The 24,312-nt window shown below is 41.5% G+C and overlaps 1 long non-coding RNA gene across 1 annotated transcript; it reads right to left on the bottom strand.

The window, feature by feature from the left end:
- Positions 1 to 17,868: 17,868 nt before the first annotated feature.
- LOC116183478 (uncharacterized) lies at positions 17,869 to 19,199 on the bottom strand. The gene is made up of 3 exons (XR_004148113.2): positions 19,114 to 19,199; positions 18,946 to 18,987; positions 17,869 to 18,138 (listed from the first exon to the last, which is right to left on the bottom strand). It is a non-coding gene; the product is annotated as an uncharacterized LOC116183478 (long non-coding RNA).
- Positions 19,200 to 24,312: the final 5,113 nt, after the last annotated feature.

Genomic DNA, 24,312 nt, shown 5'->3' with positions numbered 1-24,312 from the left:
ATTAAGATTTCTGGGCCCTTTCCCAGTGCACATTAAAAAAAAAATGCATTAGATCCATGCAGTGTTTTTGCATGTCAAAGGTGGTTTGGTCCAAGTGATCTGGTATCCTTCTAAATGCTAAAAGATGCAGACAGCTGCTCCCTTCAGTTCCTCATACACAGGCATTTGGTACACAGGGAGTTCTGACCATTGTACTGCACACAAAAGGCACAAGAATCTCCTACCCACATCTGAGGTCCACTTGAAGACAAGTGCTTGGGCATAAGGCATGCTTATATTTATTCAGGTATTAATATAATTTTGTATGTAAATGTTTGATGAATTTGTGTATGTATTAAGATGATTTAATGCGGTTTTTTTCTTGCTTAAAGGTAAACCACCAAATTTTAAGCTCCTGAAGGTATAATTAATAATATTTGCAGTCTGCAGTTATGGTGTTCTGCCCTGTATTCTAACACAGGACATGAGTTTTGCTCCAAGGTATTTGCAGCTTAATGTTGCAACAGGTAGTAAAATTTCCTTTTTTTTTTCTGTCCCTCATCTATTTTATTCTAGAGTCAGCTATATAGCTAAAGCCTATAGCTGCTACCCCCAGACTAGTACTTGAGCTAAACCACCTAAAAGCACTTCTCTTACACAAATACAAATGAGGACAATTGCTAAGGATCTGTGTTTCTCAGCAGACAATAGAGCCTTTGTTCAGTTGATATGTGCTTGGGTTTTGTTGGGTGGTTTTTTTTCACCAAAAGAGTGGTAGCAAAAGTACAGCCTTCCCATTTTTCCTTGGAGCCTGGGATCAGTAGACTGTTGAGTGCAATTTCTTGCCTTATCTAAACCTCTCAGTGATGGTCACTCGGGAGCAGACAGGCAATACAACAGACGTTCCCAGACAGGAAAAAGTGGCCCCAGAGGAAAAGATTGAGCAGGTCTCTGTTTAAATGGATGTGACAGCTTTGCTTAGGGAAAGATGTTTGTCCCTGTTTATGGACGTGTCCTTTTCCCCCGTTACGATTCCCAGGCCCGGCATTACATTTACTGTGTGTCTGACTGTCTGGTGTGGGAGCCGGAGGTCGTGTGTCCCACAGGCAGCGGGGATGGGTGAGAAATAAATCCACCAAGGCTGCTATTCGCAAGGGGCTTGAGTCTTTTCCATAACATTTCCACTATCCTATTTAAAATTTAATACCCCAGTGACGGAAATCTCTCTGTTCATGCCCGTGGAAGTACTGTCAGTGTCTGTCTTAACCTGCACATGTACATATATTTTCACACGAGCCCTGTATGTCAAAAATGTCAAAACCATTCTACTGGTATTTATGTTACAAAATGAAATCTATTGGTAACCAACTGTTTGTACTGATTCACAAATTTGTTTTTCCAAGCTGCATTTTATATTATTTTACTTGTCATATAAGATAAAGACTATTATTTTTAAACAAAAATATTCTATAGACTTTTTTTTTTTTGCTGTCAATATTTGCATTTTGAGGACATCTAACAGAAGTAAGAGAATCTTCAGCCAGAGTTTAATTTTAGAAAGGAAATATGGTATCATGCTTGAAGATTTTCTTAATCAGTCAGATTTGTCCTGACTTTCAACTTTAGATAAGAAAATGAACCATTTTGTCACAAGGTTTTAGTGTGTGTGAGGTTTAGTGCCAACCAAACATGGCTCCCAGTATCTTAGTTATTAAAGTCGCATTTGCTGGTGATTATAGCTATTTCCTGCATAAAATGAAGCTTCCACAAATACTTAATAAGTCAAAAGAAGTCAAATATATTACAGGCCTCTGGAAATATGAAATAAATTATTATTTTTCTGAGATTTGAATATCCCATCCACCAAGTTAAACATACACAGGAACTTACATTTATTCCTGATAATGTCTGAAACATCCTACATGCAATAAACTTCACCAAAGCATTGCTTTTATCTTCCAAGATGTTGAAGCTCTCTTTGTGCTCTTTCCTCTTTGGTGCAGAGGAGCCAGACACTCTCCACAACTAGACAGAGTTAAAAAATAGCCTTCTGCTGTGATCACAGTATGAACTCTGACCTTTCTTTAAAAACCCAGAGACTTTCATAATGTTTTCAGTTACTTTAGTCAGTGGTTTTGGTGAGATTTTTGCTAATAAACTTCGAGAGAAATATATGTATACATATATACATACATATATATATATATATCATAGGTAAGTTTTTTTAATGCTTCTCTAATAAGTTTTTTCTAAATTGTTATCTAAAAAGTACTATGTTTAATAATGTTGCTATTAATCAGAGAAATATGGCTACTGTAATATTATTGATATTGAATTCCATCCACATATTGAATGAATAATCTTTTGAAAGCACACTAGGCCAGTCAGAGATAAAAGGAACTTTAAAAAATGACAAAACAATACAAAACAAAGCAAAAAAAGTTGTTCCAATGCTTTTTCTCCTATTTCCCACAATCTTGTGTTTCTGAAATAATTGCCTGAGGAGCTTGATCCAAACCTCTCTGAAGATTAAGAGAAAATGTGCTGTGGAGCTTTTGTCTGAGCCCTGTAGGTGCTCCTGGTGCTCCAGGTTTCGCAGCCCACCGTGGCTGCCCACGCAGAGTGGCTACACTTGGTGTTTGCAAGGCATTGATTAGCACAGTGCATTGATTTGTGACCATTGGTCCTGATAGTCCTGTGCACTTCATCTTAAACTACTTCCATAAGCACAAAAGAGGGTGTCTTTCCTCTGACTTCAGTGAATGTGAGTAAAGTCAGATATAAGAAAAGTATTTTGAAATAGCCATAATGGCTGCCAAAGAAGGCACAAAATCTAGTAAGATGTGGCACCATTGCAGTTCACAGAATAACAGAGAATGGGAGGAAAGCCTAAAGTCCACAGTCAAAAAAATAAAAGTCTAATCCTTGATGCAGACAGAAATAATTATTTGCCTGTAGCTGTTCACTGGAAGGAGCCATGAACTTGTGAACACTGACAGCTCATGATCTATTTAGTCATTGGTGTACACACTCCACAAAATAATGGCAGGGTGCTAAACATATTCAACCATATACTAAGGTTCTAGTTAATTTTCAGCTCTGGAAAAGTGTCATGAAATTAATTAAAGGTAGAAACTGAAGGACTTGGTCTGTTTTAGCTTACAAGCAGGCCTCTACCACATAATTCTCTGGCCAAATGGGTTTGGGCAGCTGCAAATTAGAGTTTTGCTGGTTTGTTTTCCTTAATGAAAATCTCATTAAAAGCCCAGAGATACAAACTATTTTCAAAAGGCACCATAATCAAAGCCCTTAGTGTCCACCTGACTCATCTTTCACATCTGAAGTCTTTCTTCACAATTCAACCAAGCTTTCAGCAAATGCTACTGTACACAGTTCAGTTTGATGGTTACTCCCAGGAGTGCAACTAAACTGGACATCATCTTGTCTTGATGACAAGATGATGTCAAGATGATCACATGCTTGCCTTGAATATCAGTAGAAGGAATATAAAAGTTTCTTGTGGTCACCCCCAAATTCCAGCATTTTCACAGCTGCTTTCCTGCCCATATATAGTATCTTCACAGCACACATATCACTGCTTCTTGTTGACTGCAGGAAGAAGATAATGCCAGATGGATTTCCTGCACCAGGTTGCTCTCTACAGAGAATTCAGGGGTTGAGGGGGACTCCTAAAGAGTACAGGCAGGACTCTTTGCCCTTTGGCTACAGTTAACTTTTCAGCTGATCCAAGTATGATTCATCAGAAAACGCTGGACTACTAACTTTTTCCCTGACCTTTCATCCAGCAAATAATCTGAATGTTTGTCTCACGTTCACTCCTGGTGAAGAAATCCTGTATTTCTAAAATGCCTTGTACAAATGCAAACATACCTATTTGCAATGGTATCCTTCACCTCTGAAAATGGGAATGAGGCAGCTAAGCTCAGTTGCTCTCCTTTCTCCTCAGTGCAAGCCTTTGGACTATTGGGAAGGTAAGAGATCTTGAAGACCTCTGGCATTGTGACACTTACTCAGTTTCCCTCCTCGTTTGCTCACAAACATACCTTTAGGTTTCTGAATGGCATACCATTGCCTTCAGTGGGTGTTGGATTGGGCTTGCAGGTACAACTCCAAATCTATTCCCAGTGAGGGAGTGTTTCTGGCCCCTGTAAATTGGTAATTTGAGATTCTCTGCTTTTTTCCAAACCTAAGAGCTACAGCTATGGCAGACAAAGTGCTTGAGCCACACCAAGGAACCAACTAGAATAATTTTCTTCTTGAGAACTAATTAGGTTAAATTGGGTGCTCTGCTCTTAGGGATTCAATCACAGAGATGAGAGTGAGAGAAGCCTGGCGGGTTTGGCACAGGCGACACTAAGGGTTGTGATTGTGCTGGTCTGTGAGAAACCTGGGGCTGGCGAGCAGTTTTCATATGATGTCACCTTTCCCAGATATGTGAAAAGGTTGCAAGGACCTATGGCAATCCTCCCAGAAAGGCTCGGTCTCGTTGCTCCTGCATGCAGAGTGCGTGGCTGCCTGGGCACACACCTCATTAGGAAGATCCGTGAAAGGCAAACAAGCCCCACTCCAGAGGGTTTATCTCACGGCACAGAATGCCGCATGCCCCCGGATCAAAGCTGGTGGGAACAGATGCTGTTAGCAGAGCAGCAGCTGCACTCAGATCCTGTCCACACCCTTCCTGTTTGCAGTGGCCTACCCAGGGACTATTATGTTCCCAACAGGGCGATGATTGCCCCTCCTTCCCACCCCTGCTGCCACTCTCCAGGGAGGGTGTACTGGCGCTCGCCTCGCTGTCTGCCTTTGGGTTCTCATTGTTTCTCTCGGAAGGTGCAGATAGTGGGCTAGACACTCCTTGGCTGGTGCTCTGATAAGGGTCTGGAAATTGTTCTCATGTTCTGCACAGAAGCTCGCTTGAAAGAAGGAACTCTACCCAAAATAACAAAACTGACCTTAGGGCTCATTTTTTTTCTTTCAATTAAGGAGCTTGAGCCTGTCCAGACTGGAAAAAAAGAAAAGGTCAGTGTGGCCAGACTGTATCTTTGACTGGACTAAGTAAAGTGGCATGCAGTTAGTGATGTTACCATTCTTTCTTGCAAGTGCACTGGAGACTACATTCCAGCTCTGCATGCAAGGAAATCTCTATTTCCTCAATGCCCTGCAAAGACTTGATTGTTGTCCAAGTCATTTATATAAAATTCAGCTTAACCAAAAAAGCCCTAACTGTGAGCAGCAGTAGTGTAAGGGTTCTTCAGTAGGGTGGAGAGAGCTGCACTCACAGTAAAAGGAGGTGACTGGAAAGCAGAGCTTCACCAAGAGGACCTGGGCAAGAAGGGAGAATGTTCCTTTTCATTCTGGCTGTCCCAATAACCTCTGATCCATCCATTAGTTTATGATGGGTTCAACATGTAAAACACAGCAGATATGACTCTGATTTTCACTTGTGAAAAACAGGAATACTTGCTAAAGATAATAAATGGAATTTGGATTTTAAAATGCCTTCTGATTTGCATCTGTAGCAAAGAGACAAATCTTCTGTCAGCTTTGGTCTGGCATTGTCAAGTAGTAACACAAATATTCCTACAGGTAAAACAGTTCCTGTCTTGTGTCCAGTGAAGCCTAATTAGTTCAGAAGAGTCATCATCTTCAAAGACCATTTAAAATACACTGCTTGCAGGTACCATTTGTGGTTTATTTTTCTGTGGTGCTTGCAAGTTCAACAGCAAATCTGATACATGTGGATATAATCTAAAGCCATTTCTCTCAGAACAAATATGATTTTTCCCCTTTACTGAGCCATAGTGGGGTCACATTTGGTCTCAACAGTTCAAGAAAGACAAGGAGCTACTGGAGAGGATCCAATGGAAGGTCACAAAACAGAGGTCCATAAAGATGATTAGGGTTCTGGACCTTGTCTCTTACAAGTAGACACTGAGTGAAATGGACCTGTGTAGTCTGGAGAAGACTGGAAGAGGATCTTATCAATCCATATAAACATCTCAAAGGTAGGTGCCAGGAGGATGATGCCAGTCTCTTCAGTGGTGTGTAGCAACAGGATGAGGAGCAATGGCCATAAACTGAAACACAAGAACTTAACATAAGGAAGAACTTTGCATTGAGGGTAGCAGAACACTGAAACAGGCTGCCCAGGGATGTCAGAGAATCTCTCTCTCTGGAGAAATTCAAAACCCACCTGGACTCGCTCCTGCATAACCTGCTCTAAATAACCCTGCTTTGGCATGGGTGTTGGATTAGATGATCTCCTTCCAACTCTAACTATTCCGTAAATCTGTGATTATACAAAAAAAATTAGATTGCCCACTAACTTAACTTCTTGAGACATCTTTGTTTGCTGTCTTGCTACATCACAGAGGTGGAAAGAAAGCAGTACCCACACTAATGACAAAAAAATCAATTGCACTCTCATCAAAGAGAATCACAGGATGCTCCAACTGACCCAGCCAGTGAGTGAACAGACAAAATAATGATAAAAATACAATTAGCTGATAAATATTAAGATGTTTTGCATTTTAGGATCTCTTTAAGGAAGAGGAGATATGAACAACTCTTTAAAAACCTGATTTGTAAGGTAACTCATTCAGAATTACAGAATTACAGTAGAAAGTGACAGACACTTGTGCACTCTCAGAGCTTTATTGGTCTATGGGTCACCTATGCTCTTATAAGCTTGTCCAACCTCCTCTCAAAGTTCTGGCCTTTGCCTACTCTTTAGTACAGGATGTTGGATCAGAGAGAGAACTTTTGCCATTTCCCATGTCCCAAACATCTTTGCATCATACTTTTCCCAATTCAACTTCTGTCCTTGCAACCACCATCAAACCCTCTAGATGATGCTTCCAATGGGAGTGCAAAATGTACTGGCACCCATGACTGTATCTGTAATGACAAAACATGCTGAGATCTGGGAATGTATACTCAATCGTGAACATTTTTAACTTTCTGAAATGTTCCTGGCACAGTTTAGTCATGCCAATTAGCAATTCTCCCAAGGCATTCCTGGTCACAGCTCACATGGGGCCTGTTCCCAACAGGCAGCTTACCCTAGACACCCTGCTTTGGTGGTTAACAGAGTTCAATAACTACAGATGTGGCCAGGCTGTATCTCCAACTTTGGAGCCAGACAAAGGGCTGTTTAACTTACTGATATGGATGCAGCCAATGGCTTTAAAAAGCCTCTCAATGTTTCCCTGATTAACCTTTCCCTGAAATAATACTGCAGAGGGAAACTCCCCGCTTACAAATCCTAGATCAGGCTGTCTCTTTCCTGGGTGTTTTCTCTCAATTTGTTATGTTCCCTGACAGCTTATTTGTTTTCCCAGTTGTGCTTTCCTATCTGCCAATTTGTGCAAGTTGCACTGTCCTTTCCTACTTCCTCTGTCTCTGGTGTTTCGTCTCCCACCATCATTTTACACTATGGCACCTGTGGGAGGGGCTTTCCTGTCTTCTCATTGCAGTTCATAAGTGCTGAATTATGGCTCCACAAGTGGGAATGGGGAGGAAGGAAGGCAGCTCTGCCTGGTGTTTGGTGTTGGTCCCCCTCCTGTGCAAGGATTGTCCCATGATGCTGCCACACTTAAGATGGGATAGATTTTGATCTCTGCTGTCAGCCTTTTTCTGGCTTTGTGTTTTTTCATCCAAAGTCTCTGTAAGGCAAGAAGCGAGTCTCTGTCCTTCCTTACATAGTTTGCTCGTCTGCACAGTCACAGCATTAGCAGGGCAGTGCAAAATATCTCCTGGGCACAAACACAACAGGCTGCCAGGATGGTATGTCCAGTTTCAAATGCCTTGAATCCCTTCCCACTGTGGAATGAGTCCCCTGGTTTCTTTTCTCTGAGCAGTCTGAGTAAGAGGATCACTTGAGCAATAGAATTGTCAGATCTAATGCAGCAGAAGCCACAATGTGCCCATCTAATTTTGATCATAGGAAATGTCCCACAAAGGGACAGATTGTCTCTCCTCTCTGGAGGAAGACATCTTTGCAACCTTAACCTTGTCTCTGATAGCTGGAACTGGACAGGGTTTCCAATGCAATTCCACATTTTTTGTTTTCTATTAGCTGACCATAGATGGCTTTACAGTCAGGGTAGGCAGGACACTTTGCTAAAGCAATAGAGGGATGTAACTCTGACCTTCAGATTACATTCTGGGGGCCAAGTACACAATTTGTAGTTGTGTTGTCTTTTTCTTGGATCTAGCTCCAAACAGCTACTAACTGTGAAATACAATTCAGGGAGCTAAAAGTCACAGAAGGAAAGAAATAACACAGATATTAATGGAATTGCTGCCTTATGACTTCTGTCTCCACAGCTAGCCCAGGTCAAGAAACCAACAGGAAATAATGTGTTTACAATACAGCACAATCGAGCAGTAACATCAAGATATTTTGGAAGACAGGTGACCATTGTGTGCATGGCTGAACATGTATGCACAAGCAGCAACTACGGGCAGAAGAACACACACACTGCAGGAGGCATGAAGTGTCAGAGCACTGCAAAGTCCACCTGCAGAGAAGGTGCTTGGTTGTGTTTTCTGCCTAACAAATTTCTAAGTGGTTTGTTTTTTTTGGTTTTTGGGGTTTTTTTTTGGTATTATTGTTTTCTTAAATATCTTTCAGGGCCCCAGCATAAGCCAAGAGCCATTACATATATGTAACTGTGTGTTTCATCTTGCAAAAAGCTCTTCCTGGCAGCTTGGCAGAGAATACTAAGGTGTACAAGAGCTCCATATTGCTCTTTTTTTCTTTTTTTCTTTTTTTTTTTTTAACAGTAATTAAGTGTTTCTGGATAACATACAATACTGAAGAAGTTAAATTTTATCCTAGTTCATGGCTATGCTGGGACCAATTTCTCCTAGATTTCCTAAGAACCACTGCTGCTTAGTCCGTAGATTCCAGTAAGTTCTGTATCCAAGGAATAAAGAGTTGGATACAAAAAGCACCTGTGTTTACCAGTCACAGTATTACTATCATGGGAAGTGATGCTGAGAAACTCCAAGACTGAGCTGATATTTGAAGACATTTCTGTGCTACTACAGGATGAAATAACAAGGAAAGCGGACCACAAGGCTCTCTTCATGACAAGAGAGCTGGATGCTCAGGGACCTCACCTTCTGCTTATCTGGATCCTTGACCCTGCCTGCAGCATTTAATCCACATGCCTACGACTGCTGGAGACTTATCTCTCGCAGGAGGAATTTGCCTGTCCCTCATGCACCCATCTTACAGCCCACTTACAAAGTGGATTATGGGACTAACACTTCAACGCTCACAAGTGGGAAACCTGAGAGCAGGTCATGGTCTCCATCACAGGCGAGGTGTAACAGAGTCAAGTGGGAGGTCAAGCAGACCTAACTGGGTGAGGCTCAGCATGTTTCATGGATCTCCCCAGCCACAGAGGCTCTAGATGTTATCAGTGTAAAAGGAACAACAAAATAAAATTAGTAGCTAAATAATTACTTATTTCATTGAATGTAAGTAATTTTGTCCTCCTGATCTCTTTCCCAAATTTGATCTTTTGAAAATAATTTTATATAGGTAATGGAATATTCCTTCCCAGGGCATCCTACAGCAAGCAACACTGCTTGCACTAGGGAAACCAGGAAGAAAAGCCTTCTCCCAAAACACTGGCAAGTTGCAGATGAGGAGGGAAGGGACACAGTGTAAAACTACAAGCTGTTTGAGAGGAGACATGTCTTCCATCCTAAGAGGAAATATGAGCTAGATGATAATTTTTTTTGTTTGTCCAATACACTGTATTTTGGTCCAAAATTATTTAGTCTTCTTCCTCTCCCATACTGGTATATTAGTAATTTTCTGTATATTCTATATGTGGCAGTTGTAGAATGGTATTTAGGATACATTCATTTTTCAGAACACTTGTTGTACCTGAACATATTGATTCTTCCCACTGCCCCACTACACAGTATTCCATTATTCTAGGGAAAGCTGATAGCTTACTTTTGGTTATGACCTTCTGAGTTTTTTATGGAGCACACTTTCTTAAGGCTTGTGCTGGGCCAATTGTAACTTCCAGCCTCTTGGCGAACTGGCAGCCAGTGAATAACATTTCTTTAAAATGGTGGACTTTCCTGAGGAACTTCTCTAGCAACTTCTTGAGTCATTAAGTACTGCAGGGGAGAGAAGCAGGAGGCTGTGATCACTGCGAGCAAGCATTCGGTTTTGCCTGGTGACACATGGCTTTCTAAATTAGAGGGCTCTGAATAAAATAAAAAATATCAAAGCCATGTGTCTGCTTGTGGGTGCCACATTCTTTAGGATCACAGTGGCCGTCCTTCTGCACGAATGTCACAGAAACGGGTCGGTTTCATCCCACTTGAATGATGTGGCTATGTTGTGAAACAGAGTGGAAAAGTATCCCAAAAACCGTCAAGTGAAGAAGCTGCTGGAGAGCTGGAAAGCAGCTGTAGAGACCCAAGTGCTGTCACTTTAAAAGGGTGATCGGCCTGTGCGCCTTTGAAATCATTTATCACAGAAGCCGTAACATCTGCCACCATCTTGGATTCATTCGAGAAGTGCGTCTCAGTAGCCATTTTAAACATGTTTGTTTTCAATTCAAAACACATAATTAAATACAGGCTGGGGTAGAATATATGCCTTGAGCTGCTTTCTCTCACCCTGGTTCAAGCATGGCTTTTTCACAAATATGTGCTTTGAATTGAAAGCTTTTTAATTTTTTTTCCTTTTTTCTTTTTTTTTGGTTTTTTGTTGGGTTGTATGTTTGTTTTTGTTTTTTTTTTCCCTGCAGGGCCTGTTGTTTCTCAAGAATAAATTGAAAGTAAAGCTGCAGATTTAAAGGAGCCCATCTGATAGGAGTTGGAGCATCCTGAGGCCACAGGGGCTGCCTGGTCTCCTGTGGCACTAAGCAGCTCCCTCCTCCAGCATGGATGGACCTTGGCCATCACAAGCTGCAGCTGAAGCCTTGCTGTTAGAAGATTAAGCTATGCCTTGTGTTTAATTTAGCCATTCCACTTCTCAGACAAGGGACTCTCAGATGATCTGTTGTGATGGAAGGAATGAGCAACCTTGTTACAAGTCTCCAGAGAGGCTACCAAAAAGGTAGTTATGTCCTTAACATACTGTCCTTAATAAACGATTCACATGCCTTTTCCCAGACTATTAGGAGGCACTTCAGAGGGACAGCATGAAGACAGTACTTGGCTGTTAACATTGCATTCAGTTCAGCTGACTTTTGTCACCATCACTGACACGTTGCAAACAAGCCTGGGGAAAAGACGAGCAAAAGCTCAGGAATGAGCCACTCCAGACAGGCAGGGGATGGGTTGAACCTGCAGTTCTAATGTTATCTCCTAAAGAGACAGGAAGAAAAGCAAGTTGGTAATTCAGGAATGAGTCAGACATATAGGTAGTGCAATTCTTTGTCCACCCTCCCAAAGAAGAGGGTTTTGTGTGAGGCTGGGACAAATCCATCTATCTGAAAATTCAAGTCACATGAGTTTCCTGAATGACCAAGGTGCTCAGATATGTGCTGGTGCAACATCCCCTTTTCTCATTTCAGGCAGGCAAAAGAAAATAGGTGGGTACTTGGAGATTCTTAATAGAGACCTGCTCCCCACCTCTCTGCATACTGTGGTTCCTGCGTTGAGGAAAACCAGGTCTGAAAGTGAGCCAGGATGTGCAGCATGCTTTAACCACCAAATTTTGAACTGAGACGGCTTCTGAATGATGGGTGAACTGGGGCGTTGCAATGTATCATAGTAAGCAGGTATGTGCAGCTCACACTAAAGAAATACAGAAATAGATTTTCTCAGATTTCAGTAACTCCATGCTTTTGAACATGACACCTTAATTTTAAAACACAGTGTATCTGAGGCAGTTTTTCTTTCCTGAAGTTGCCTGTTAGTTCACCTGAATTCAGAACTATGCAATCAGAGAAGACCCTGTCATATGTCTGCAGTGAAACAAAGAAGCAGAGAGCATTTGCATAATTTATACTCCAAATTTCTATAGGAGATACCTATAACAAATATGTTCCTTGCATGATGAAATATATTCACTATTCTGTCAGTGTTTCAACTGAAAGAGAAAAAAAAATGGAGGAACAAAGAGGAAACTAATGAGATTACTACTAATAATAGAGTCCCTGCAAGAGACTTCTGTCTATGGTCACATTCTTGTACAAAGGAGATGGGATGCATCTGTGTTGAAAGTATCTGCTTGGTATGCACTTCTAGTGTGTGTTTGGGAATAGATTATAAATCTGATGTGGGGAAACTGAGAGCAGAAAAAGCAAGATACCTGCTGCTACTTGAAACTAGTGCTTCCGAAACATGAAGCCAAAGCATGCTTTTAATTTTCTACTACACCCATCTTTTTGAAGTGTCTCATATCCATACAAGAGGTGGTGTTGTTATAGATTTCAAGGAGGAGGGGATTTTCTTTCTTTTTTCTCACTAATCTGTTTCTCATGGGCTTTCTCCTTTGGGCATGCATTCCAGCAGTACAGATGAGTGCTGAAATTACAGGGGTGAGAATTCAGCCAGGAATGAGTAACATGCAGCCATACGCACAAAACAGAAAACATCCTCTTTGACTAGGTGATAATTAGAAAGGCTGCCACATTGCAGTGTACACAAACAAAGCTCATCCCCTTTGGGAATGTGTTTTCTTTCCTCTGATGTGAATTTTTTTTACTTGGTGAAGGACAGTTCTTCAGCCGCTCACTGACATACTTTTAAACATCTTGTTGCAGCAGCTGCTTCCACATTTACGCATATGACCACTACCTAAATGGGTCTAGCTGTGTGTTGGAGAACAGAGCTAGTGTCTGATTAGGAAGGGTTGATACCTTATCAGTGCACCGTGCTACCAGATGAAAGCCAATTAAAGGTATCTTGGGAATAAGCTATCGCCTCATCTTCAGCAGAAACACAAACTGATAACCCTGTAGCCACAGCTGGTGACTGACAGACTGAGCCAACTATGAGCAGCTGACTTTTTCTTCCACTAAAAGGCTCATCATCTTCTCCTAATCCACTTCCCTTGAATTCAGTCCAGAATGCAGGGGCTTTCCTCCAGATCTGACCCACCCTCTGCATTTCCTCATCATGGTCTGACTGTAACCCCAGCAGCCTAAAATGGCCTTCCCAGAAAAGCCATATCTCCCCATGCAAGCTAAAAATGAATAATTTATGAGTAGCAAACAGATGCAAACATGAACTTTTTGGACTAAAGGTATGACAGGCTTGGATATCTGCCAGTGACACATCACTGAAATCTTTCAGGGAAAGGAAGTAATATACTTTATCTGAAAAGGAGGGAGGGAGGGAGGGAGGGAGGGAGGAAGGAAGGAAGGAAGGAAGGAAGGAAGGAAGGAAGGAAGGAAGGAAGGAAGGAAGGAAGGAAGGAAGGAAGGAAGGAAGGAAGGAAGGAAGGAAGGAAGGAAGGAAGGAAGGAAGGAAGGAAGGAAGGAAGGAAGGAAGGAAGGAAGGAAGGACTGTTTTTAATAATATCCTTCCTGTTTGCATTGTCTGCTTGAAGAAGCATAACCACATTCAGAACCAGCCTCCTCTTGCCAGAGTGCCTCACAGGAAGGCTGATGATGTTGACCCTCTCCAGCTAAGCTTGGCTACTCTTCTGGTCTACATGGAGGCAAAAATATCACAACAACACTTACAGTGTCAGGGAAATAATATCTAAATTAAGCTAAGAGATGTGTAAATAGTTGCAGTTCTTTCTGGTGGATAATTATTTCAAGTTCTGTGTGATCTTCAGGAAAAAGGAGTCATGTGAATTCAAAGCATTACTCATTAATTAGCATACAAAGGTTCATACAGTGAGGAGGATATTAAGGTCAAAGCTGAAACTTGATTTAGGTTTTATGTTTTTATTAAGACTTACTAGACATTCTGCCTTGTATTCTACAAAGAAAAAGACATAGCCCCATAAAAGTTAACAAGTCTTCTTATGGTTGCTATGATCAACCAGGGAAGAAACTGCAAGATATAATTTGTTTTCAAAGTACTTTCAATATTTGGGTGTGATTTTGTATTCAACTAAAACCAAAATAAAAGATTGTTTGATGAAAAGGTTCAACAGAATTTAAATGCAAATTGTGTAAGAGAGCAAAATGTTTTCTGGCTTCCATGTACAGTGATAGCAGCAGGCCAATACTGATGTGTTTAAATGTATTCAAAATGTGTAAATTACATTTTTATTCAAAGTTTTAGAATATATACACACAGCTTTCAAAAGGGGTTTTTGAATGAGATTTGAGTACTCACAAAAGCCACTCCTAAATGAGCGCAGTTGAAGAACTAAAAAAAATTGTGCACACATTTCCAAAGTGGCTGTAAGGCTCTAAATGCCATTATGTTCCAATGCCATTGCATGTAAAAATATTCATGTAGGAAGCAGGTGGCATCTTTTAAGATATAAGAAGGTGAAATAGAGGTCAGGTTTCCAACAGGTTTTATACTTTATAATGCACATATATGGTATATGCAGCAGCACTTCATATTTCTGCAGTGAGACAGTTTCAGCACGATCAGGTCCTGGTTCAACAAAATCTGTGATAATATACCCGAATTTTGGTATCTGGCAGAACCCACCAAGTCAAACTTCAGTCACACCACACTCAGTAGGTCTCCACCATATATTTAGAGTCAAGCTCAGGCTAAAGTGATGTATGCAGGATCAGAGACCCTTCCTCACCTTGTATGGCTGGGGTTGGAACTACCTCCCTGCCTGCCTGGCCCAGCTCTGCTGGCTGATGTAAGTCCTCAGGCAAAGGGCTGGGACCTCCTTTGGCTCACCATGGAAGGCAGTCAGGAGCACAGGGCAGCCCATGCCCTCTGCAGAGGCTGTCAGAGGCCATGGGGCAGCAGGGCAGGGAAGGTTGCCCTGCCCCTCATGCAGCCCCTCCATCTCAGACCCAGCTGCAATTGGCTTTAAAGGGCTGCAAGAGCACAGCGTTTTCCATAGATAGACAGGAACAAGGGAAACAAAGCATATGGTTTCATCTGAGTCAGAGCAAAATATGCCACAAAAATGCCAGACCTCTTTCATCTTAAATGTGTGTAAGTAAATTTTGGCTGATATCTGTGTGTGAAATAGAGTTCTTCCCATAGTAATGCCCCACAGTGGTAGTTTTAAGTCATAGAGAATCCAAGGGCTTTCAGGAGTTAAAAAAAAAAAAAAATCAAACAACAAAATAGAGGCAAAGCTGTGTCACTGAGCTGAAATTCCTTTGACAGATGCAAAGGTCTTGATGACAGTTATTTTCCAGGTCTGCAGCTCGGCAGCCCTGCCCTGAATGGTTTCCCACATGAAGTGTTTGAAGAAGCGGTCGACGTGTGACTGATCTCCAAGGCCCATTGCCTGGTCTTCTTTAAGGATGGGGCAGGGACAGAAGGAAAGGTGATGCTGATAAGGGAATCTGAACCAAATGTTGTCACATGCTAGATGCGATTAGATGCCCTTGCTGTGACTTATTACACAATCTGAAAGTGGAAAGGAAAAACCTGGGGTGAAATGCAGCCACAAGAGGGGGAGATGATTTTTCAGCAAAGAGCAAAAGCCAAGAAATAAATTGTTGTAGATACCTAAACCAGGTCAGATATCAGTTTCTTCTGCTCTATGGGATAGATGTGATGCTGCAGTAAATTTTCCCCCAATCAGGCCTACTGTCATTTGCATTTTTACTTTCACAAGCTGCTGATTATATTTTTTAAAAAAGGCTTGTCTTTAATAAAGAACAGGACAATCCTAAAGGCCATTTTTGATAAATCTGGGTTATTTCAGGTGTTGGTTTTTACTTGCATGCTTGGACAAATTAAAGCTTTGAAGCCTAATATATGTAATAGAATTAAGAGACTTAAAATTGGAATGCTCTTTAAAATTCCAGAAAATGTTTGTATATTTTCTTCTAAGAAAATTTATTTTCCTTATATACTTTCATAAGTTTCACATTCTTAATATTTGTCATGGCCTGTGAAATAACTAAATTATACTCAATTTTTCCCGAAACATTTTTTATCAAATATCAAGGCTTTGAGGCAAGGATTCCAGGATTTAATATGTTATCACTATGCATTTTTAGGTACATATTATTTGTACATATGCACTGTTTGTAAATATATATTATTGTATATGTTGATAAAAGAAATTGTTGTGCAAGTACAAGGGAAAGTGCAAATTTTCCTAGTCTAAAGAAAAAACTGTCAATCTCCTTCTTAACCAAGTGACACACTTCTCTCCAGCCTCAATAGTTATCACATATAGCCTGTGTTTGTTCAACTTCTGAATGTGACATGGTGACTACTAATTGTTCCCCGGCTTATTATTTAATTGTTGAAATCCTGACTGAGGATGTGAGGGAGGATTTTGTCTAAACTGGATTTTAAGTCCTGTTGACACCTATCTGGTCTGGTTTCCCATGTTCAAAATAGGCCTGATACAACACAAGTCTGCCCTGCTTGGTGAGGTACCTGGCTGCCCCTGAAGTTGAAGAGTAATCTGAAGAACAGCCCAGGGCCAGAAAGACCTTGCAGGGGACACCAGCTGAGCAGGGACAGCAGCTCTGCTGTGACAGTCTCAGCATCCTGTTGTCTTTTCCTGATGTGTCTGAATAGCCATTTTAAATGCTAGCCTTTAACAGGCCTGCCTTTGCCTAAAGTAATATCCTGTGGTGATTCTAATGAACAGAAAAAGATTCATAGTCTGAGAAAGATTAAAGTATGGGCTCTTCCTTTTACCTCACTTTTATAGCTAAATAGGAGCCACGATGAGACTGAGGTCTTAACACAATGTAAATTATTGGTGTGGGTGTCCCAAAAAATGCATATCTGGAGGCAGCCAGGTGGTGAGCACTGCTTTGAAAGCAGCTGCAGGAGTGCTCTGTGGAGCTGAGTTCAGCAGGAGTTTGGGTCGGAAGCGTGGCTGTGGCAGAGAGACTCTGTGGCTCAAAGTTTCCCATCCCTCTGCCACATATTGTGACTCACTGTGTCAAGCAAGAGGTTGTAGGAAGGAAAAGAGCAACAAAGGGACAAAGAGAAAAAGAAATCCTTTCCCCCTGGTTCCTATCTCCCCCAGTGTTATACCTTAGCCATTTGAGAAATACATCTATTTTATCTCTTTCCTCGAGTTGTGGAATTTTAAAGGCTATCCATGTTCTACCTTCATACCTTCTTTTATTCTCCTATTTCCCTTCATCGCAAGCACTTGCCCTCAGATAACTCTGGCACATTTGTATTGCAGGCACTGGCAGAGGAGGACAGCTGCCTTCAGCATACCCTCATTTCATGCCCATTCTGCCCTTCACCAGGTCTTAACCCCTGCCTGACCATGTCTTTGCTGACAGTCTCACAGGGGTTTGAGTGTCTCATTGTTAACTTCAGGCCAAAATACACCTGGGACACAATGAAGGGTGCTGCCTTTTGTTTATTTTCTGTTCCATCAGTAATCAGGAGTCTTTACAATATAGCGTTGCAGCACAGATATTTAGTTTGCAAACTCTTGCCACATGTTCATAGAGTGTCTGCCAACTAAGAGTTCCAGATCATAATAATAACCATACCAAAGCCTGTATGGGCTTTTTCAAATATATCTAGATGCAGAATGAGAACACTGGACCTGCAGAAAATGTTATATTTCTTCAAAAGATGATTTGGGCAGCTTGCTTAGGTCTTTGTGTGATGAGAAGAGTGAGGCCCCTGTCCAGATGTCAGGAGGGCCTGGCCGAAGTCTGAGCCCAGCAAAAAGCTGAGAAGGACACAGCAACATGTGACAGCAGGGTGCTGCAAAAGCTCTGCTCATAAATGCACTATAAGTGGGGTTTACCCTCTTTCTCTCAGCTGCCAGCTCATTTAGGTACATGGCGTCATCCTGCTTTATTAAATCAAGGTTTCAATCTTGCTTTGCCAAGAAGACTAGCTCGGCCCTGTTTTCCTCCTCAGACATGATATCCAGTTGTCTTTCTGATTACTTGACATAGTCTCATTTCTACAGACACTCTGTTTAGCAAAGAAGTCTCAATCCCATTTTACAAGTGTGAATGTGATGCACAGACTGTGCTGAGAGACAACACCATGCAAGGAGCTTTCTTCTGTTTCACCAGCTCTCTTCCATCTGTTAGTTTGCTCTTCCTAAAAGCAAGAGGGAATGCTAAACTTAAACGGCAGTAGGCACAGGAGGAAGCAAGTAAAGAGGAGGGGGAAAAGGAAGATCTGGCATTGACTGAATGGTGATTTCTTGCCATGCTTTGCTGTATCTAAGCATAGGGGGAGCAGCTGAAGGTCCCAGTCCAGGCTGTCAGAAAGTGATGGAAAAGAGTACATGATAATCTACAAGGGGAAAAAAACTTGGTCGGGTCATTGGTGAAATCACCCCAAGTAAACACATATGGTCTGCTCCATATCCCCCACAATTTGTGCCATAAACAGGTGCAGAAGTTTTCCCACACAAAAATCCCTTCAGCAGAGATGGTGGACAGGGACAGGAGAAACTCTTTTGCCTCTCTCTGTCTCTTGCAGCTTCCTTTCCTTTTTTATGCAACTAGGTACACCTTGCTAAAGGGTTAGAGCCTGCTCTGCCCTTCCAGCTGCTGGTTCAAGCCTCACTTTTGGGGTCACCCTATGCTGTAGTCTGGTCTACCTATGGAGATTATTTTTACTTCCAAGCTTGCAAAAGGCATACAGAGTGAGAATGTCAACAGCTCCTCTGATTGTTGCTGAAAGATGAGCTACATGGCCCCACAGATGTCAAGGCTGGGGAGGAGTGGGGAGAGATGAAAGATGAAAAGGTGGGAGGGAAGATTTGCTGTGTCTGAGGAAACTAGGACTTTACTCAAATTCAGGTTTTTGCATCCCTGACCCGAGAGTGACCTGCTGACCTCTCCTCCCTGCCTACCTCCATCCCAGCTGTTTCTCCTGAAGGAAAGAGGCCAGACTCACCTCCTGCACTCTGCTTGACAGCATGTCCAGGCAGACTGCTTCCTGCCAGAGTAAACACATTTACAGAGTGTCATGCACAGGGTTCAAGCCACCTAATACCAAAGAAGTCAACAGGATAGGTGCCCCAGAAAGCCCCAAAGTGGTAGTGCCATCACAACAAGTAAATACCTGCACATGTGCAACTCTTCTAAGTTTGTTGATTGCGTAGGTAAGAATTGTTGACGTTGCTCATTCTCCACACAGATGTAAAAAACTGTAAAATAAAGGTGAAGCAACCCATGAGGTTATGCATACAGCTTACAAAATATGTTAATTAATCACTTTCCTAGTCAATAGACCCTAATAAAAAAAGCAGTGGCAGCATGAAGCATGAAGACTACACCATCATGAACTAGTAAAGAATCAAGAGATGTGTAGCTAGCTCCTGAGAGAAAAATTATGTGAGAGGAAGATGCAATATTTAAAAAGCAGTCGAGAAATAACCTAGTCTACAACCAGGACAAAGCAACTACAATTATGTGTGCTTGTAATAGGAAGGAGCAGTGATTCCATTACTAAACTCCTTCCTCAGGCAAGAGATCAAAGGAAATTACACCCGTAAGAAAAATTTCTACAATGCCTCGCTAATTAAACAGCAGTTGTTTCATGTAATATTGAAATCAAAAACCATGTAAACAAACCTTGGGACAGGTCTGAATATTTTCCATTCAGGCATGAGCCTGAACAAACTCTATCTTGCACTATTCCTGACTTTTGGAGAAGTTTGAATCCAGAGATGGATGGATTCAATTTTTGTGATCTGGACTCATCTTCACTTAATATTAACAAAAGTCGAATCCTTAGCAAGGAATATACAGTAGCTGGAAAGAAAATGCAGAACACAACCAATGACTGATAAGAAAATGTCAAATGTATCCAACTTCAGTAATGTTTCAAACCTAAAAATGAGCCTGATATGTCACATATTAGATGCAAGTAAGACATTCAGTAATTTTTAAGTGGTTAAGAAAAGGAAAATTACAGTAACAAAGTAGCAGCACCTTTCAGTATGACTGAGAAAGTTCTCAGGCTGGTGGCAAAGCAGCAACAAAGATCAGCAGCAGCCTTCTTTCACACTTCCCCTCTGAGTCTGTTTACCTCCTGTAAAGTATATGAGTGCTGCAATGTAGGTGGTGCTGAGCTGGTCAGAAAGGCACAGAATAATAACCAGAGTCCATCACAGCTTGTTTATACCAAAGTCTGTGAACCCTGGCTCTGTAGAACCTACAAATCAAACAGAAGTGTTTTGAAGGGGCTATCCCTACAACGGCACCTAAATTAAAAAACTGATACCTAAAACCAGACAGCTGTGGATTGACTGGCTCTCTTCCTTTCCATTACCATTTTCTTCTCATTGATTTAAGACTTATCTGCAACATTTCTGTCCATCAGAGTTCCAACTGGGAATACTGTGATTGTTTCTCCTCTTCATGACAGAGATCTGTCTTTTTCAAACTAGCTCCTGCATGCCAGTTTTTCTCTGGCTATGCCTGCTCCGGTGAATTCAGCAAGACAAGGCAAAAGGCTTAAGCACCAGCCCATGACTGCCTCTGACATTTGGCTGTCAGCAGGCTCCTGGGAGCCGTGCCCACAGCTGCCTCTGAGCCTGCTTGCATCGCTTGGGCATGGCTAGCAAATGCCAAGAACCATTTTCTCACACTAAAGGTAGCCCTGTAACCTCCCATCCCTCTAAGTCACTGCTCCTTCCCCATATTCAAGGACCACCGCACCTCATTCATGATCACTTTCACGTTAACACAGTGGTCTGTATAGGTCTGTACATATTCACACAGTGTAATACCACAGTCCACTGCTATTCCTGTTTTTTCCTTTGAATCATAACCCTGGAGCCCTGCAGCTCTAGGCAGCCAAGTTTCTTTCAGAAAGAAGATTTACAAAATGAGAATTTCCTTCTCAAGAGCTCATCTGTTTAGTCCCCACCTGCACTCCTAATCCTACCAGTGACATCAGTGGGAATGGGCAGACATTTGAATTTTCAGTAAAAGGCAAAAGTGAGTGGTCTTATATTCATTGTATCCACCCACACCCATTTGTTTTCAAAAAAAAAAAAAAAAAAAAAAGCAGAGAAAGAAGTTGTTAAAAAAGAGAATAAGTAGAAACAATAGCAAAAAGACATGCACACACAGAAAAATGGCAGAATCTAAAAGCAAACACTTCTGAATTTCCCGTAACAACAAACTGGATTCACAGTTCAAGCACCCTTTGGATGTGGTAACCAGGAGCTGGAACAAGCAGCCAAACGTTCAGTGCGGATGTGGCCTCTCGCCAAGGGCAGGGTAGGAGATTCACAAGAGCCACACTTTCTCTCTCTGAAGGCAGAGCACCAGGAACATCTCCCTCTTTGGGAGCCAGGGTGGCCACAGAGCTGGCCCAAGTTCATAGACAGCCTCAAAAATCCTCCAGTCCTTTATGTTTCTACAGAAAGGATATTCCTTTCCCAGCTCACCTATGCCAAGTGCTTCTCGGGGCAGATCAGAGCCCTGCTGCCTGCCACAGACATCTGCAGAGGCTCCTCTGCAAACAGCTACTTCCAAACAGCTTAACCCGGGCAGATTTTTGCTTTGCTAGGAAAGGACATCGCGTTTAACTGCGCATTTGAAAAGACCTTGCACACGCAGGGACCCTCACACATGCATTCACAAACGGTGGGGTTAACAGCTGCTGCCTGGGGAAAAGTACATTCAACACTGGCTTAAAGCATAAACCCACTGCATCCCCTCATTTGATGAAAAAGCTGAACAGTGAAATGTCTCAGGAGAAGAAGCCACAGGCCTGTTATAGCTTTAACAGAGCCCGAGTGCTTATCTCAAGCTGAGAGAGTGATTTCATGGCAATAATTTGTTTAAAGTGTTGCTGATTGCTTCCTATTTCTTCCCAGCAAATGACTTTTACACCTTTCTACTGTCGCTTTTTATACGAACTGCTATGGCAATTACGCTGCAGGAGGCTGTGTAAACATCACACAGACTCTTTTATCTTCCTACCAAAGGCCATAGAAGACACTCCTGAGACCAGATTAAAAGTATTTTCATACCTTTACTCCTTCCTTGAAAAAAAATATTGTTATTAAGTTGCTAACAGAGTTTTCTCTTATTCTTACAGAACCCGTTCAAATGTACTTCCAACAAGACTGCTAGATCCCTGTATGTAGTCCCTTTGAAGGGACATTAAACAAAGTAAAAAATAAAATTACTGAGAGTTCATGGGGGCAAGGAACCACCCTTTCTCTGCTAAAAGAAAAACACCTCTGATAAAATGATTTCAAATTGAATTGACTCTTTCAGAAGATCTGTGGCTATACAGGAAATGATCAGGACTAATCTGATCATCTGAGGAATCTTTCTCTGGTATCTCTGGTGCATCCTCCTATTCTCCAGTGCCAGCCCTAGGTGTTAGCTGTCTGTTTCTCTCAGCCCTGCAAGGAACAGGTTCATGCAATGACTTTTGGAATCTGGCAAAGGCACTTTGCATGTTTGACCCAAGCTTTAGCCCAAGGATATGGTTTGGCCCATTAAAGTTTTCCTCTCAATCCAAACTTCAAATTTTCTGCATTCTGTGGTCAACAGTGCTCAGAGATATGCACACCATCAGATCACCTGTGAAGCCCAAGCTCCATCCCCATCTCTGTCCAATTAAGCAGAGCTCACTACAGAGTCTGTACCAGTTTTAGGCCTTCTCCTGCCTGTTTTGTTCTGACTTTAAGAGGACTTAAAATAGCTGAACCAGCACAAAGTTAGAGCAGCACAGAAGACAATACAAGATCTGGCATAAATCCTCCTGGTGCACAGTTGGGTGGCCAGTGGGTTTTGGCACACTTATGCTGATGATGTGAATTTCTTCTTACTCGGTGTTTTACATCATGTGACCATAGTGGTAGGTTTTTTCTTGTCAAGAAAATCCTTATATTATCCATGAAGTATAAGAAAGACACCCTGATGGTAATGACAGAGAATGACAGAGAATTAAAGCTTACAGAATAATTAACTCAATAATTCCCTATTTTAGCTAGGATTGTAATGCAATTTCCATTTTAATGCTTAATTTTTAGTTGTGTGGGGGATTTGATAGTTTCACTGCCACTTATATAAAAAGAGTGATTGAAGTTCTACATGCTTAGCAATATATTATCTTCCTTTCTATGATTTAATGCAACATAGTCTAATATGATATTTCTTTTTCTGATATTCTGTGTGAATGAGATGCTTCAAATGTCTTATGGGTGAAGTTCCAAAATCAAAAGGAAAACTTTTAACAATTACACAATCTCTGAAGTTGTATGTACTTTGAGACAAGGTAAATTTGAAAGCAATCACATCAATTTACTTTTAAAAGCTGCCACTGCCATTGTCTCAGAGATGAAGAACATGTACAGTGTTGTGAGGGGTCACTCTTAGTTTCATCTAGTTGTATTCTTTACCTTTTCTGAATTATGGGTCATATTGGTCTTTCAGAGCATTCACTGCTCTGCTGGTCTCTGTGCTGCTCATCCACCCCTACTGATACAGGCTTCTTACATTAGCCTCCCACAGCAAGTTTTGGGTGGAATTTTTTCAGTGTTTAAAATGTGTCATCAATATTATTAGAGAACAGGACTCCAGTAGATAAATTCATTCAAGAAAGGGAATAAAGAGTATTATGCACAGCCTTACTTACAGACAGTTCACTTCTCATCTCTATTTGCACTTCTGGGCAGCAGAATAACTCATCAGCTTTAAGAAAAAAGCAGATACTCATCAATAGGCTCTACAACATCTGTTGAAAAACATGCTGTGTGCATCATGATGTCAAACAGGGGAGCATGAACTCATTAGGATAATAGGAAAGGAGTTTCCTTGCTCCTTGCACTGAAAGCCCATTGCTGTCTCCAGGTGGTAAAAACATTAAAATAAGACCAACTGTGAAACTCTGCTTATTTCACACAAGCATGAATTGGTCTGGTACAAGAACTGTCTGTCAAGTAAATGAAATGAGATAAGCAGGACTAACACAGTATTATGCCCTTGGCATAACAGTAACTCCTGTAACATTATCTAGATGGCTCCATAAATCGTTCTTAAGTACTCCAAGTGTTTTTACATACTTTTTTTTTTTCACAAACAGCCTTGGTAGTATTGTTCTTCCTGACCTTTGCACACCCCTGTACAATCCCCTTCAGCACTCAGAAAGGAGAACTCTAACTGTGTGAAACAAAAGCTGAAATGTTTATTTACAGCAGTACTAGTAGAAGTAAAGTCTTCTGAGATCTATTTGCTGCATATGCCCATGGTACATGAAAATTCAATGCAATACTGCCCCCTATTAAGTGAA

The sequence above is a fragment of the Lonchura striata genome, chromosome 3, assembly GCF_046129695.1.
Source record: "Lonchura striata isolate bLonStr1 chromosome 3, bLonStr1.mat, whole genome shotgun sequence".
NCBI classification, from domain to species: Eukaryota; Metazoa; Chordata; class Aves; order Passeriformes; family Estrildidae; genus Lonchura; species Lonchura striata.
Note: the sequence above shows the minus strand (reverse complement) of the source record. Positions and strands in the feature narration are given on the sequence as shown.